Source organism: Meleagris gallopavo, chromosome 2 (assembly GCF_000146605.3).
Source record: "Meleagris gallopavo isolate NT-WF06-2002-E0010 breed Aviagen turkey brand Nicholas breeding stock chromosome 2, Turkey_5.1, whole genome shotgun sequence".
NCBI classification, from domain to species: Eukaryota; Metazoa; Chordata; class Aves; order Galliformes; family Phasianidae; genus Meleagris; species Meleagris gallopavo.
In genome coordinates this window covers 35762257-35773958 of record NC_015012.2, presented here as the reverse complement: position 1 = coordinate 35773958, position 11702 = coordinate 35762257, and the positions used below count along the sequence as shown (strand labels likewise).

Here is an 11702-nt window from a genome sequence, read left to right as displayed (position 1 = left end):
ACATAAAACTATGTATTAAATAATTCTGAATAATTCATTGTGTTGCTAGCCTTAGGTATGTGAACAGTTGGCTTCTCAGATACGTGTATTGCACAGGACCTTATTCTGCCATTAATTTGCCCACCTTAGCCTTTTAGAATTATTATTTTTTTGACCTAGACATAGACATATATGGGAGTTGTTATGAATTGGATGGAAGATCACTCTGAGTGGAAGAGCAGGAACAGAGATAAAAGTATTTGTGCAACTTGACTGGCCTTGCTCCACTGAACAACTCATCAGACTCCTGTCCTCCAAGCAATCATAGCAGTGGGAAACAAATTGACCTTGAATGTGTGCTGAGCTTCCCTAAAAAGCTTGTCAATATTGCTCTTTTTTGAAGGACATTTGCATGACACTTGCATGACATTTGTTATGCTAACAATCTTAGTAGAAGACGACTTGTCATAAAACCTCAGTTTAAGAGATTTTGTGGACAGAGCTGTTCTCCACAATTTCTCAGTGGGGCTGTCCTATGAAACAGACAGCAGAACCCCTTCTGTGGCCTGAGGCTCACACATACCTGGTATACAACTATAAGAAGAAGTATTTCCTTATGGTCCAAGAATCCAGCTTTCGCTGTTGAAAGGCCATTATCAGACCACAAGTGAGGTCCATGGAAAACTATGGGCAGTAGAGCATCAAAGGCTAAAACATCTTACTTTCAGCCATGCTATTTCTCAACAAATCCACACTCTTACATGACATATCTACACTCCATAGTCAACTCAGAGAAAAAAATAATGAAGGCAACAAATAGCAGAGTGTTGTAATTAAGCTGCTTTACAGGGGCTGCGAAAATTCTTCCATGGAACTTTCAACTTGAAGTACTGTCCTGGAACAACAAGTTGTCCTCAGACAAATTAAAGATCTTCTACTCTCATTTCAAATAATTGATTATTAATTGGACCATGAAGAGAGAACAAAAGGACTGCATGAGAATGAGAGCATTTATACATCACTGCATTTTTAAATATTTTATCATAATTGTCTACTGGAGCTGAACATCAGTTCTGCCAGGTGAATGCCCTTCTGTTCTACTTTGTGAGGGATCCAATCTGCTTTGATACTTTTTGAGTCTACTTGACTAGAAAGATTAAAGATAAAAAATATAATATTGAAAGTATTTAAAGAAGTGGGTTTCCTGAAAGACTGTGAATATTCAGTATTCCTGATGCATCACTTCCATAGTTTCTTACCTACTGATCTCCTTAAATATGTGCCAGTAACTGTTTCTAGCCCTCCTCTTTTTTTTCTCTGTCTTCTAATGCAAGAAAAAAAGCTGTAACATCTCCTAAGTTTCACACACTCAAGAACATATAGCTCATTATGGAAGAAAGAAAGAAAAATTAATTCAGATAACTGCTGTGTTTGTTGTTGTTTTTTTTTTCCCAACAAAATTGTTCTTACATCTACAATTGAAAATTTCTATATTATACTTGAGACGTACTTACTACCTTTGCATTACTTAATATCAGGCATCCCTCACATGTGCACCTGGTAGATGAATAGATACCGATGTCAGTATTTTTGTAAGTTCATGGCAAATCTTGTTCTACTTAACTGTAGAGAATCCTTTTACTTGTCATTCGTCCACGAGGGGAGCTCTATTGAGGAGCTCAGTGATGGAGAACAGAAGTTTATTTCTTTTTTCACAGAAATCTTTTCACAAACTGATGCAGAAATCAGTCTTTCAGGAGAGAAAACTGGAGTGGAAGATAAGGATTAAAGAGTCTTTGTAGCAGTGAAAACAGATCTCAGCCTCTTTTTCTCGTGTTTGAGGGCATCCTTCCCTGGCACCAGGAGATAGATAGGAGCAGTATCTGAGGAAGCTTATTTGAAGACACAGATGAGCTGTCATCTGTGAGGTGGCCCAGAACAAAGATTACTAGTAATGGAGCTAAGGTCCTGCGTGGTAACTGTTGAGTTACAGCCTGAGCTCACCTAGAGAAAAGACCTGGTCTCCCTTGGAGGACAGGTGAAGGCAATTTAGCTGTGTGACCAGAAGGGGTGGAGCCTGGCTGCACCTCTCTTAGACCTCATTTAAGGGCTGACTACCACTGGGGAAAGATTTATGGTTGGAGATCCCTTTCTTGTGGTGTTTTTCCTCTGTGACATGATCTTCAGAGATAGGTGAGTGAAATTTATTTATTTATTTATTTATTTATTTATTTTGAGCAACATTCTATTCATGCTAGTCTCTTTGCTACTGTGCTCCTGCATTACTCTTCCATTGTGTTGACCTTTCTGATTGCTACAAATCCTCAGCAGAAAGTAGTAAAAGGCAACAAGGTGGAAAGTTATAATACAGAGAAAGAGGTGCTACCTTGAAATAAAAAATGGAAAGCGTGTGTTTTGTGCATACTAAAGGAAGCTTCTTAATTTGTACTGAAATTTGAAGCGGGCTACTTCTTGGCTTTGTGACACTGCTGAACTAAAACAGTACTGGTAACTGTCATTTCAGTTATTTTGACAGCTATCACTTTTCTCTAAAATGGGAAGTTGCGGTTCCCCATGCTGTCATTGGTGATTGTCATCTGTAACAAGTATGTGCTTATCAACTGAGAACATGAGTGAAGATTCCTTCAGCAGAGCTTTAACACTGTTACTATGTACTCACTGCTTCTACACTTGTTGATGTTAATCTTGACATTTATTTCCTGTTTTTTTTTTTTGTTGTTGGTTGCTTTTTGTTTTGTTTTGTTCTTGAGTTTGCTTGTTTGTTTTGTATTAAGGTTCTTTTTTGTTTTTTATCAGTTACATTATCTGTGGGAAATCTGCCTCTTTCTTATGCAAGGTTAGAAAGGCAGCGAGAAGTGGCTTCTCTCATTCTGTCCTTCAGAGACATGCTCTAGACTTTGAGACTAGAATAACATTTAACCGATTCTTCAAACAAATAAGCGATATGAATTTCAAGAACTTGTATCATGTCCCTATTTATGAAAGGGAGATCTGAGTTGGAAATGAGGTGAAAGCCTATATTTGTGAAATTGAGTCACAACCTTTGATATAAGTGTTATCTATCAATCTAGGAATATCTTTAAGTTGATAAATACACTAAATATACCAAAATATATTAATATATCTTCAACAAAGATTTAGCATATGTATAAACTGTGGTAAGCCTTTCCTAAATTGTAAAACATAATTACTGAATGATAGTTCATTAGTTCACTGTCTCTATTTTATGAATCAAAGACAATTTAAAAAAAAAAAAGCATTTTTACTTTAATAGATTTCAGATGTATTTGTGATTTAAGGTTAACTAAAATAAAAATAAAAAAGGATTTGTAAAATGTGAAAAATATCCAAAACTGCATTGATTCAACAAAGACAAAAACAATGCGTGCACACACGCACAACAAACAACAACAAAACTAACTCTTTCTGTGCTTTTTTTTTTTAAAAAAAAGCTTTTAAGGGCTGAAGGCAAAGATATTTCACATTTTGAATGTCACTGTCTTGCCAGCAGCTCTTTAGACTACAACTTCACAATTATGATGAACTATTTCATGGCTACAGCCTCTAGCTGAATTCTATCTTTTTCTTCTCAATTCCCTAGCTCCATTCTCTCAGCTAAATAACACAATTTACCCAGAGTATTTTAATTCTGGACACAAAAATATAGAGATATGTTTTTAGTCCAGTATTTTCTTCTAAACAGTACTATTTAAGGGTACAACTTTAAAGGAAATAACAGCTCTCAAGAGAATGCATAATATAGTGCTGACATATTACCATGTTTTAAAACATTTGGCACACAAAACTTTAAAAAAAAAAAAGACAAGAATGCTAAACGCTCTGAAGTGCTCACTTGTGAATATTACCTACTTTTTCTTCAGAAAATCACATAGATTCAAGAAAATTGGGAACTGAAATTCATATGCAGAAAGATTTAATAATTTAATCAAAATAGTCCAGACTTCATGACTTCTAGTCTTGATACTGATCTTGTTCGACCTCCTTTTGTTTGTCTCCTGACCTGTTAAAGAGAAAACATTTTGCTTAGATATTAAGATCCCTGGATGTAAAGTACTGCAGAATGTTAAAAGAGTGATGCAGCACACATCTTTCTTCATAGTACTTCTCAGTTATTCCTTTGGATACATGTGCATACATTAAAGGCCCTTCTAAACCTGCATATAAACTCTTACATACATTCAAACAAAGAAAACCAAATCTGTCAAATCAACTTTGAGAGATGGGAAAGGAGCTCATTAATTTTTGCTTAAATCAAAAAGTAAATTTCACATTAATGGCACAGTAACTTGAAATTGAGAAATTAAAATTGAGTTATAGATTTGAAGATTACCATGAAATTCATTTAGTGCATAAATAATTTTGATTAATATGTTTGTGAGCTATTTCTCAGGCTTTTATGTATAAACACCTTATCCAAACTATTCCCACGGGGACAGTTATTAGTTGCCTCTGAGTGTGAAACTAACTGCAGCTTAACAGGGAACTGTTACATTATTCAGATGTGTTAAAGCTTCCTGGTTTTTTTTTTTTGTTTGTTTGTTGTTTTTTTTTTTTGTTGTTGTTGTTGGTTTGGTTTGGTTTTTTTTTTGGTGAAGTGTAAATCTGGAAATAAAGGACAGAACATTTCATTTTTAGTAATGTAATAAAAATCTTTTAGAAAATAGTTTATAAAAACACATTAAAGAACTTAAGAGACCAAAGCTGTAGCTATATAGACATACATTCAAATCTTAGTACCAGCTTTGAACAACTACATAGGATATCAAATCCCAAATGGTAAATGAGTCTTAAGATTTTTGACCCTATCTCATCACAGGCCTTACCACAGGAAGGTGACGGCAGCCTGCATGTGGCAAGAAGTTTCTGCTGTTGAGTTGTAGCCATCAGGTGAGGATACATCCTGACTTGATATACAGCTGAAATTGTAATGCTTTTGTCAGAAGCAGACAAGAAAATAGCCACAATCCTAATTGATCTAGGCATATCAAGAGGCGCTGCCAACAGATCTGGTAGACTTTAACAAGAAGATAACCAGTTGTGGTGGACAGAGATATGATTATTAAGTCTGAGAAGTCTGGTAAGATAGGGGACCTGCACTGAGGATCTTGTCCTTGATAAGCTTCCAGTCCCAAGTCCTTCCAGGTCTTCCCCAGTGAAGTTGTTGTTGAACTTATATAGTGGGAGTAAAATCCTTGCAACTGGTTTGATGTGAAGTTCTGAATATAAGCAACTTCCTGCGTTTATTATGTGCTTTATTTCTGATAAATTACAGGGACATACTGAGACAAGAATTATGCTTTCTACTGTAAGAAACTGATTTGCAACTCTGGTCTTACTGAGATATATAAACAGACCCCACACTGAGCCACAAAACATGAACTACTGGGTGATAATCAGATAAGTCATAAGCCTTTGTAGTAAAAAAATTACACATGCTCCCACCACTGTGTTTAGGAATTCTATACAGCTTTAATAAAATAACTAGTAGGAAATAAAAACACTATTCAAATTGGTAGAACAGCTTTTGGAGAAGTAGCATTGCTTTTCCTGATAAACTCTATCAAAGCTTTCTACCTGAAGTGCAATTCAACAGTTTATTGTTGGGACCTTCATATTTTAATTCTACATGCAAAGTCAGTTAAATGTACAGCTGAAAAGCTTGACATATAAAGTTTAAATACTCTCTTAATTACATGTGACTCTAGGGAGTCTCCTGAGGGGAAAAAAGGCAGAAAAATGGAATACATCTTAAAGTAAGGCAGAAAGGCTCAGATGATGGCCAGGACACAGGTGGAACTTTATGGAACTTTTATCTGCAGCTGATGGATACCTGGAGAAAATCATAGGTGAAGAGGAAAGTAGGCTTATAACTACCTATATTTAAATGACAACTGTCAATAATTTCTCTCAGGTAACAATCTTACTTAAATGGAAGAGAGGAATGATGTTGGACTCTGCATTAGTGGAAAGCCATTAATTAGGCATTTTGAGCCTTTAGCTCACTTAAGAAAATTCAGTACAAATCTGTTCCTTTGCAAAAAGCAAAATATTCAGTTCTTCAAAAGATTATGAACTTCTGTGAATCATCTGTTTTCCCTTTCCTGTTTAGCTTTAGAAATATTTGTTAGAAAAATATCTTCAGCGTTACATTAAGAACATGAATGGTAATATTTTTTTTTTTGACAATTAACTGATCTGATTCTGGTGAAATTTTCATTTCCTCACTTGCAAGACTTGAGTCCAGTTTTTTTTTTAGGTATTGAACTTCAGTTTTAGAAACTCACTTCATTAAACTCGTTTAAAATAATAACATAAGAGCAATACATTTAATGGAGCATAGAATATCTCTGTGTTAAACATATTCAGGATTGTTTCTGTAGACTGGATTGCTTAAACAATGTTGTACCTAATGTAGACAAAGCGTCATTATAGAAGTTGTTTATGCTTTTGAAATATTCTACAGCCTGCTGCCTTCGTTTTAAAATATTCTGTTATTAGAACAATAAAGGTGTAAGTCATGTTAGAAATCTCTATTTATAATTTCTGCCATGTATTTTTATGTGGATGTGAAACTACTCTTGTGGTAACTACTGAACATTTTCTTTGATCATATGTATTATCCTCTGAGCATCTTCTACCTGGTTTCACATTTTCAGAACAGAATATTAAGATAATCATATTTCAAGATCACATTCTTGAATGGCCGGATAACAACACCACTTAATATAAAGCTGCAACTCCATACAGGATTTCAGGACAAGACCATTAGCTGTTGGGGAGCTGGCAGCAATCGCAAGACAATGTTAAGGAAGCTCTATTCTCTATTTTATGGCTAACATACCATGAGTAGTAGCTACAAGACTTTAGTGAGGACTGCAGAGGATACTTTTATCTTACAGGCTTGATAAGTTTGTTGACATTGAATGACATGGTAGGTCAAAGCAGGGCTCATTCATCATGGGAGAGGTCAGGAGCAGAATAATTTGGAACAGTTTTCATAAAAAGTGTACAGAGCAGTGTCTGAAAAACTGAATAAATTATTCACACTTGAGAATCCAGACTTTTCAGAAATAGGTAAACATCATAGAAGAATGAAGATTAGTTAAAAATGCTACTGTTTGTTTTATTGAGAAATAATAATTTGTCATTGGAGGATTAGAAATAATAACTGTTTTGAGAAAGGGCAGATCGTATACACTCATGGCTGTTGTGTTATGGATGTGCTCCAGCAGGTCTATGTCTGTCCTGTGGCTCCACATCTGGATGCAGTACTCTATGTGAGGTCTCACCAGTGCAGAGCAGAGGGGCAGGATCACCTTGCTCACCCTGCTGGCCAAACTTCTTTTGATGCAGTCCAGGGTACGGTTGGCTTTCTGAGCTGCAAGGGCACATGCTTGGATCATGTCCAGCTTCCCATCCATCACTACCCCCAAGACCTTTTTGGCAGACATCCTCCAGCTTGTACTGATAGTGGGGGTTGCCAGGTGCAAGATCTGGCACTCAGATTTCTTGAACCTCATGAATTTTGCCTGGGCCTACTGCTTGAGCCTGAGTATCTCTGGATGGCATCATGTCCCTTGGGTGTGCTGACTGCACCACACAACTTGGTGTCATTTATAACCTTGCTGAGGGTGCGCTCCTGTCAGTGTCATTGATAAAGATGGGAAGGTGGTGCTGCCTCTTCGGCTGTGTTTACAGAGGACTTTTTGTTGCAGCTGTATTGTGGCAGTCTAAGATACTGCTGCCTGCACCTCCTTGCACCTGCTTTGTCACCAGTGTTCCCTGCCTCCTCAAGTCTGTCAACAGAACTGCATGGTTGTTGATATAGCCTCATTCTGTCAAAGCAATCTGTGTGAATCTAAATGCTTTCAAGAGGAAGATTGATACTTTTTTTCCCATTTGACAGAAACGTTATAGAAAGGTGCATGTATGATGGTGCCAGCAGACCTTAGAGGACAATAATCTCCAGTGGGAAAGTGGGGATAATTTGCTGAAGAAGGTAGTGTTTTAACTTCTGACAAAACTTTAGTCTCCTTAGTACGGTGTACCAGATTCTGCCTTTTACACCTTATGTTTCTTGCAGATTAATAACTTTGTCAACCCTTCCTCTCAGCTTCTGCCTTTCAAAAATAGTACCATAACAACATGAATTGTCCAACATTATGATTGTACACTTTACAATTGCAGACTGTATTACAGCTTTGAATCTATCTAATAGAAGTTTCTTCCAGTCTTTTCCTTACTTCTCCTTAGCATCATCTGCTTCACAAACTTCCATGTATATGATTTGGCCCTAAGCATCTAAAGATGGATTGACCCATCATGGGAACAAATCAGATGTGAGAGAGAATAAAATCCATGTGAGCATGTTTTGCATTCTCTAGAGCTCCAGCTGTTCAGCCCTCAAATTCCCTCCTTGCTTGAGGTAATAACAAAAAATCAAGAAGAATTAATTATGAACTAAACTTAAGCTTTTAGTGATGTCACTTCTTCACTACATTCCCTACTGTTTTTATTTGAAATATGCCTTATCTTCCAGTGTCAGACATTGAAATGATATTGGAGACAGAGGTATTCAAGTCAGAGTAGAGAAACTGTGGGTTTGCTTTATAGTTTGGATTTGGGTATGTAGGAAGTTTGTTTGTTGTGTGTTTTTTATTTGTTTAGTATGTGTTTTTAAAATTATTATTATTATTATTTTCATGTTGTTCTAATATTTATCTGTAGTGCAGACAGCTTGAATAATTACAATGATCAAACTCTGGAGGATACCACCCATCTACTTCTGGTCCTCAAAACAGAAAGAGCACTTTAATAGGAGAGAAAAAGCTTTCTTGATGTGTCAAGTGCTGTCAGTTTTCTGTGTGAAGTGAGAAGTAAGGCTTTGCAGGTTAAATCAGTCTGAAGAAATTACAAAGAGCTTTGGAGTCAAGAGCAAGATCAGACAGTCTTCTCAATGCACAGCTTTGATTTAAATAAATCAATTACTGTTTCATCCCATGCTTAATTTTAAAAGGCTGAAATGCAAATAATTGCATGATGTTACTTTATTTGTTTTGAATATATTAATCAAAACTCTTGTCTTCAATAAGTGTGATAGCTGATACTTTTTCATGTATACACGTATTTCCATAAATGTAAGTACGCCTCTTCTGCTCATCTTTTAGCAGACTGAAAGCACCTGAAAAACAGTGTGGTGTAATCTTGTCTGCGCCTCATGAGCTTCACTGAATCAACTCAGAAATCACCCTCTTCAAAAAGCACTTAGGAGTGTCTCAGTCACCCTCCAGAAGGAAATCCACATTGACTGCATAGAGACTGTTCCACCTGCAGACCTTTCACTTCGGTTACAAAAAAATGTTTTAAATTCCCTTCTTAAGATGAAACTGTTACCTAAATTTAAATTTGGTGTAATTTTTTGTAAGTATTTCAGTGGAAGTAAATTTTAGTCCCTGTAATGACTATTGTATACTTGCAGAGTATTGGGATAAGAATGTATGACCTTTCAGGTCTACAGGTTGTTTCCTATTCATTTAGTTCTTGATGGAGTTTGGTCTTTTAGAGATCATTTTGAGATATTGGTGCCACTAAGCAACCCAATTGCTGTTTCCAGGCAGTCAATGATTAAGTGGTTTAAGATAGATATGAATTTGTCATAAAAAGTTACTCCAGTCTGATGTTAATTTGACAGCCTGCAGATTAGGTCCACTAAGATACTATTTGAAATGTGTTGCTTAACTGTCATGAGAAGCAAATGCACCATAAATACAGGTTTAACTAAAGCATAGCATACTGAGGATTCACTCAATTTACTAGATAAACATCCACTGAACCTGTAATCAAATAGCTGTTTGAAAGCTTCTGGATTATTTGCATTTCTATTTGAATTTATTGACAATGACTTTCCAGTCAGTGGCATTTCTATTATTTTACTGCTTAGTTTTTTATTTTGTTTCCCCAATTCAAAACACAGATTAAAAGAGTAATTGTGTTTCTCAGCATCTTTGAAAAGGGGAGGAAACTTCTGATACTACTTTTTCATGGAGAAATCAGAGTGAATATATGGTAGGTGAATTCCAGAGCTTTGATCTCTTTACTGCCTAAATTGGCAGTAAAAAGTGTTGAAGTTTGTTAACACATTTCTATGCTAGAAAATTACTGCTGTCATCATGTACTATTTTCTCCAACAAAAATGCATCCTTAAATGAGGAATAACTGGTTACCTTCATCAAAAACAAGCAAACATTCAGCACATGCTTCGGAACTTGTCTCCTCTGCCTATAACTGTAAGAAAGGGTTATTGCTTAAATGTCAATATTTGCTATTGTTCCTCCTATCTGTGCACTTATTTGTATACACAGATGTACCAAGTGCCCAGCTCAGCTGGAGATGAACATTTCAGTAACATATCTTTGTTTAGAGCTAACAGCAACTCAGAATACTTTGTGGTCCTGGCCTATGCAAGAACACTGGTCTGAATGTGACAATAGCATGGACACGCTGCTGGCAGCAGACAGAAAGTCTTCTGCATAGGGAGGCCTGTGGAACTGCATGAAGCAATAGCTGTAGTCTGCTTGTATTAGGCATGAATATCTCATAGGAAGGAATATGAAATATTATTGAGTATTGTGAAAGAATGAAGTGCTGCTGATGCTAACCTTCTGATTTTTAGGAAGCAGGCTTCTGAAGATGAGGTCAGTGATATCCTTTTCTCGTTATCAAGGGAACAGAAATTATAATTATCTGAGTATTGCTTCCTCTTCTTTTGCAAGCAGGCAAGGGTATCAGTTTATATTTTTTCATATGCTGGTTAGTTCTGTCTCAAATGGTTTCCTAAGTAAAGCACAAAGTAGCTTCCTACGTTTTGTTGGGTAAAATTCTATCTTTATTTTTTTTTTTAAATTCTTGTATGTTAAGAGCAATAAAAATTTCTGCCAAACAATAGCCTGTTTTGAAGATAATGTTATAACAATTAAATAATTTTAAAGAATTGCATATAAAATGGTTTAGTAAAAATCATTATAAAGCAAACCACAGAGTAAGAATCACCTGTATCTACTCATTTGAAAAATATGAGAGAGAAGACAGGTTTTGTTTCTGTTGTGTTGATCCCTATGCTTTGAATGAATAATTGGGTGTATCTATGAATAAATATGTAGTCAATATTATGGAACAAGATTTTTGGCACTTGTGATTTATTGAAGAATGTTTGAAGTTGCTTTAGCAGCTCTACCTCAGTCCTGTCCTGAGACCATGTGAGAAGAGGACAGCTGTGTGAAAAACAACACTTTCAATAAAAACTTCATAAGTTCATGACTGACAACAGGACTGAAGTTCACAGATTTGTTCAGAAACTACTTCAAAACTTGCCCTCAAGATACAGGAGAAGAGTGAAATAGTTGGTGTTAACATTTCCTGTTATACTGCCTACAGATGCCCTGAAGCAATTTAATATGTTAAAATGAGCCAGAAATTGGAAGTTAAAGTGGAGGCCATGTACTAGCAGGCTGGTAGATTTCTTTATCTCTCATTTTTTGGCTACTTCAATAAGTAAAATTGCTTAACTTATTACTCTTGTTACACATACTCTCTTTATAACACTTTAATAGGTGGAACAGAACAGAGGCATACTCCTTCTCCAAAATTTTCTTCTTTAAATGGCACTCTAGCCTTATATATAT

General features: G+C 36.0%; 1 long non-coding RNA gene across 2 annotated transcripts; it reads left to right on the top strand.

Annotated features, from left to right (window-relative positions):
* Positions 1 to 2100: 2100 nt before the first annotated feature.
* On the top strand, positions 2101 to 11480 carry LOC104909678. 2 transcript variants are annotated; one of them, XR_792508.2, is made up of 4 exons: positions 2101 to 2172; positions 4838 to 4908; positions 7928 to 8020; positions 9192 to 11480. It is a non-coding gene; the product is annotated as an uncharacterized LOC104909678 (long non-coding RNA). The 2 variants fall into 2 exon arrangements; XR_002111959.1 differs by having other exon boundaries at positions 9189 to 11477.
* The last annotated feature ends 222 nt before the right edge of the window (positions 11481 to 11702 follow it).